Source organism: Triticum urartu, chromosome 4A (assembly GCF_056163025.1).
Source record: "Triticum urartu cultivar PI428250 chromosome 4A, HENAU_Tu73, whole genome shotgun sequence".
In the NCBI taxonomy this organism is placed as follows: Eukaryota; Viridiplantae; Streptophyta; class Magnoliopsida; order Poales; family Poaceae; genus Triticum; species Triticum urartu.
In genome coordinates this window covers 459,911,462-459,917,461 of record NC_141876.1, presented here as the reverse complement: position 1 = coordinate 459,917,461, position 6,000 = coordinate 459,911,462, and positions in this window count along the sequence as shown.

Sequence of the window (6,000 nt, the reverse complement as noted above, 5' to 3'; positions counted from 1 at the left end):
AGAAGTAATAGATGACGAGACAACTTCAAGAAGACATGATGATGGAGATCATGATGATGGAGATCATGGTGTCATGTCGGTGACAACGATGATCATGGAGCCCCGAAGATGGAGATCAAAAGGAGCAAATGATATTGGCCATATCATGTCACTATTTGATTGCATGTGATGTTTATCATGTTTTACATCTTATTTGCTTAGAACAACGGTAGCTTAAATAAGATGATCCCTCGCAATAATTTCAAGAAAGTGTTCCCCCTAACTGTGCACCGTTGCGAAGGTTCGTTGTTTCGAAGCACCACATGATGATCGGGTGTGATAGATTCTAACGTTCGAATACAACGGGTGTAAGCCAGATTTACACACGCAATACACTTAGGTTGACTTGACGAGCCTAGCATGTACAAACATGGCCTCGAAACACGGAAGACCGAAAGGTCGAGCATGAGTCGTATAGAAGATAGGATCAACATGAAGATGTTCACCGATGTTGGCTAGTCCGTCTCACGTGATGATCAGACACGGCCTAGTTAACTCGGATCATGTTTCACTTAGATGACTGGAGGGATGTCTATCTGAGTGGGAGTTCATTGAGTAAATTGATTAGATGAACTTAATTATCATGAACTTAGTCTAAAATCTTTACAATATGTCTTGTAGATCAAATGGCCCACGTTGTCCTCAACTTCAACGCGTTCCTAGAGAAAACCAAGCTGAAAGACGATGGCAGCAACTATACGGACTGGGTCCGGAACCTGAGGATCATCCTCATAGCTGCCAAGAAAGATTATGTCCTAGAAGCACCGCTAGGTGACGCACCTGTCCCACAGAACCAAGACGTTATGAACGCTTGGCAGTCACGTGCTGATGATTACTCCCTCGTTCAGTGCGGCATGCTTTACAGCTTAGAACCGGGGCTCCAAAAGCATTTTGAGAGACATGGAGCATATGAGATGTTCGAAGAGCTGAAAATGGTTTTTCAAGCTCATGCCCGGGTCGAGAGATATGAAGTCTCCGACAAGTTCTTCAGCTGTAAGATGGAGGAAAATAGTTCTGTCAGTGAGCACATACTCAGAATGTCTGGGTTGCATAACCGCTTGACTCAGCTGGGAGTTAATCTCCCGGATGACGCGGTCATTGACAGAATCCTTCAGTCGCTTCCATCGAGCTACAAGAGCTTTGTGATGAACTTCAATATGCAGGGGATGGAAAAGACCATTCCTGAGGTGTATTCAATGCTGAAATCAGCAGAGGTGGAAATCAAAAAGGAACATCAAGTGTTGATGGTGAATAAAACCACTAAGTTCAAGAAAGGCAAGGGTAAGAAGAACTTCAAGAAGGACGGCAAGGGAGTTGCCGCGCCCGGTAAGCAAGCTGCCGGGAAGAAGCCAAAGAATGGACCCAAGCCCGAGACTGAGTGTTTTTATTGCAAGGGAAGTGGTCACTGGAAGCGGAACTGCCCCCAAATACTTAGCGGACAAGAAGGCCGGCAACACTAAAGGTATATGTGATATACATGTAATTGATGTGTACCTTACCAGTACTCGTAGTAGCTCCTGGGTATTTGATACCGGTGCGGTTGCTCACATTTGCAACTCAAAGCAGGAGCTGTGGAATAAGCGGAGACTGCGAAGGACGATGCGCGTCGGGAATGGTTCCAAGGTCGATGTGATCGCCGTCGGCACGCTGCCTCTACATTTACCTACGGGATTAGTTTTAAACCTCAATAATTGTTATTTAGTGCTAGCTTTGAGCATGAACATTGTATCAGGATCTCGTTTAATTCGAGATGGCTACTCATTTAAATTCGAGAATAATGGTTGTTCTATTTATATGAGAGATATGTTTTATGGTCATGCTCCGATGGTGAATGGTTTATTCTTAATGAATCTCGAGCGTAATGCTACACATATTCATAGTGTGAATACCAAAAGATGTAAGGTTGATAATGATAGTCCCACATACTTGTGGCACTGCCGCCTTGGTCACATAGGTGTCAAACGCATGAAGAAGCTCCATGCAGATGGACTTTTAGAGTCTCTTGATTACGAATCATTTGACACGTGCGAACCATGCCTCATGGGTAAAATGACCAAGACTCCGTTCTCAGGAACAATGGAGCGAGCAACCAACTTATTGGAAATCATACATACTGATGTGTGCGGTCCAATGAGTGTTGAGGCTCGCGGTGGCTATTGTTATGTTCTCACCCTCACTGATGACTTGAGTAGATATGGGTATGTCTACTTAATGAAACACAAGTCTGAGACCTTTGAAAAGTTCAAGGAATTTCAGAGTGAGGTTGAGAATCAACGTGACAAGAAAATCAAGTTCTTGCGATCAGATCGTGGGGGAGAATACTTGAGTCACGAATTTGGCACACACTTAAGAAAATGTGGAATAGTTTCACAACTCACACCGCCTGGAACACCTCAGCGTAATGGTGTGTCCGAATGTCGTAATCGCACTCTATTGGATATGGTGCGATCTATGATGTCTCTTACCGATTTACCACTGTCATTTTGGGGCTATGCTTTAGAGACTGCCGCATTCACTTTAAATAGGGCTCCGTCGAAATCTGTTGAGACGACACCGTATGAATTATGGTTTGGGAAGAAACCTAAGCTGTCGTTTCTAAAAGTTTGGGGATGCGATGCTTATGTCAAGAAACTTCAACCTGAAAAACTCGAACCCAAGTCGGAAAAATGCGTCTTCATAGGATACCCTAAAGAAACTGTTGGGTATACCTTCTACCTCAGATCCGAAGGCAAGATCTTTGTTGCCAAGAATGGGTCATTTTTAGAGAAAGAGTTTCTCTTGAAATAAATAAGTGGGAGGAAAGTAGAACTTGATGAAGTATTACCTCTTGAACCGGTAAGTGGCGTAGCTCAAGAAAATGTTCCTGAGGTGCCTACACCGACTAGAGAGGAAGTTAATGATGATGATCATGAAACTTCAGATCAAGTTACTACTAAACTTCGTAGGTCCACGAGGACACGTTCCGCACCAGAGTGGTACGGCAACCCTGTCTTGGAAATCATGTTGTTAGACAACGGTGAACCTTCGAACTATGAAGAAGCGATGGCGGGCCCGGATTCCGACAAATGGCTGGAAGCCATGAAATCCGAGATAGGATCCATGTATGAAAACAAAGTATGGACTTTGACTGACTTGCCCGATGATCGGCGAGCCATAGAAAATAAATGGATCTTTAAGAAGAAGACAGACGCGAATGGTAATGTGACCATCTATAAAGCTCGGCTTGTCGCTAAGGGTTATCGACAAGTTCAAGGGGTTGACTACGATGAGACTTTCTCACCCGTAGCGAAGCTGAAGTCCGTCTGAATCATGTTAGCAATTGCAGCATTCTATGATTATGAGATATGGCAAATGGACGTCAAAACGGCATTCCTTAATGGTTTCCTTAAGGAAGAATTGTATATGATGCAGCCGGAAGGTTTTGTCGATCCTAAGAATGTTGACAAGGTGTGCAAGCTCCAACACTCGATTTATGGGCTGGTGCAAGCATCTCGGAGTTGGAACATTCGTTTTGATGAGATGATCAAAGCGTTTGGGTTTACGCAGACTTATGGAGAAGCCTGCATTTACAAGAAAGTGAGTGGGAGCTCTGTAGCATTTCTCATATTGTATGTGGATGACATACTGTTGATGGGAAATGATATAGAATTCTTGGAAAGCATAAAGGCCTACTTGAACAAGTGTTTTTCAATGAAGGACCTTGAAGAAGCTGCTTATATATTAGGCATCAAGATCTATAGAGATAGATCGAGAAGCCTCATTGGTCTTTCACAGAGTACGTACCTTGACAAGATATTGAAGAAGTTCAAAATGGATCAGTCAAAGAAGGGGTTATTGCCTGTATTGCAAGGTACGAGATTGAGCACGGCTCAATGCCCGACCACGGCAGAAGATAGAGAAAAGATGAGTGTCGTCCCCTATGCCTCGGCCATAGGGTCTATCATGTATGCTATGCTGTGTACCAGACCTGATGTAAACCTTGCCGTAAATTTGGTAGGAAGGTACCAAAGTAATCCCGGCATGGAACATTGGACAGCGGTCAAGAACATCCTGAAGTACCTGAAAAGGACTAAGGACATGTTTCTCGTGTACGGAGGTGACGAAGAGCTCGTCGTAAAGGGTTACGTCGATGCTAGCTTCGACACAGATCTGGATGACTCTAAGTCACAAACTGGATACGTGTATATTTTGAATGGTGGGGCAGTAAGCTGGTGCAGTTGCAAGCAAAGCGTTGTGGCGGGATCTACATGTGAAGCGGAGTACATGGCAGCCTCGGAGGCAGCACAAGAAGCAGTCTGGGTGAAGGAGTTCATTACCGACCTAGGAGTCATACCCAATGTGTCGGGCCCGATGACTCTCTTCTGTGACAACACTGGAGCTATTGCCCTTGCCAAGGAGCCCAGGTTTCACAGGAAGACCAGGCATATCAAGCGTCGCTTCAACTCCATTCATGAAAGTGTTGAAAATGGAGACATAGAGATTTGTAAAGTACATACGGACCTGAATGTGGCAGATCCGTTGACTAAACCTCTCCCTAGAGCAAAACATGATCAACACCAGAACTGCATGGGTGTTCGATTCATCACAATGTAACTAGAATATTGACTCTAGTGCAAGTGGGAGACTGTTGGAAATATGCCCTAGAGGCAATAATAAAATGGTTATTATTATATTTCTTTGTTCATGATAATTGTCTATTGTTCATTCTATAATTGTGTTATCCGGAAATCGTAATACATGTGTGAATACATAGACCACAACACGTTCCTAGTGAGCCTCTAGTTGACTAGCTCGTTGATCAAAAGATAGTCATGGTTTCCTGACTATGGACATTGGATGTCATTGATAATGGGATCACATCATTAGGAGAATGATGTGATGGACAAGACCCAATCCTAAGCATAGCTCAAAGATCGTGTAGTTCGTTTGCTGTAGCTTTTCCGAATGTCAAGTATCATTTCCTTAGACCATGAGATTGTGCAACTCCCGGATACCGTAGGAGTGCCTTGGGTGTGCCAAACGTCACAACGTAACTGGGTGACTATAAAGGTACATTACAGGTATCTCCGAAAGTATCTGTTGGGTTGGCACGAATCGAGACTGGGATTTGTCACTCCGTATGATGGAGAGGTATCTCTGGGCCCACTCGGTAATGCATCATCATAATGAGCTCAATGTGACAAAGTGGTTGATCACGGGATCATGCATTACGGCACGAGTAAAGTGACTTGCCGGTAACGAGATTGAACGAGGTATTGGGATACCGACAATCGAGTCTCGGGCAAGTAACGTACCGATTGACAAAGGGAATTGTATACGGATTGATTGAATTCTCGACATCGTGGTTCATCCGATGAGATCATCGTGGAGCATGTGGGAGCCAACATGGGTATCCAGATCCCGCTGTTGGTTATTGACCGGAGAGGCGTCTCGGTCATGTCTGCATGTCTCCCGAACCCGTAGGGTCTACACACTTAAGGTTCGGTGACGCTAGGGTTGTAGAGATATTAGTATGTAGTAACCCGAAAGTTGTTCGGAGTCCCGTATGAGATCCCGGACGTCACGAGGAGTTCCGGAATGGTCCGGAGGTAAAGATTTATATGTGGGAAGTCTAGTTTTGGCCATCGGGAAGGTTTCGGGAGTTACCGGTATTGTACCGGGACCACCGAAAGGGTCCCGGGGGTCCACCGGGTGGGGCCACCTATCCCGAAGGGCCCCATGGGCTGAATTGGGTGGGGAACCAGCCCTTAGTGGGCTCGTGCGCCCTCCCCTTGGGCCTGCTCTGCGCCTAGGGTTGGGAAACCCTAGGGGTGGGGGCGCCCCCCACTTGGCTTGGGGGGGGGGGAAGCCACCCTTGGCCGCCGCCCCCTTGGAGATCCATCTCCCTAGGGCCGGCGCCCCCCAAGGCCCCTATATAAAGAAGGGGGGAGGGAGGGCAGCCGCACCCCTTGCTCTTGGCGC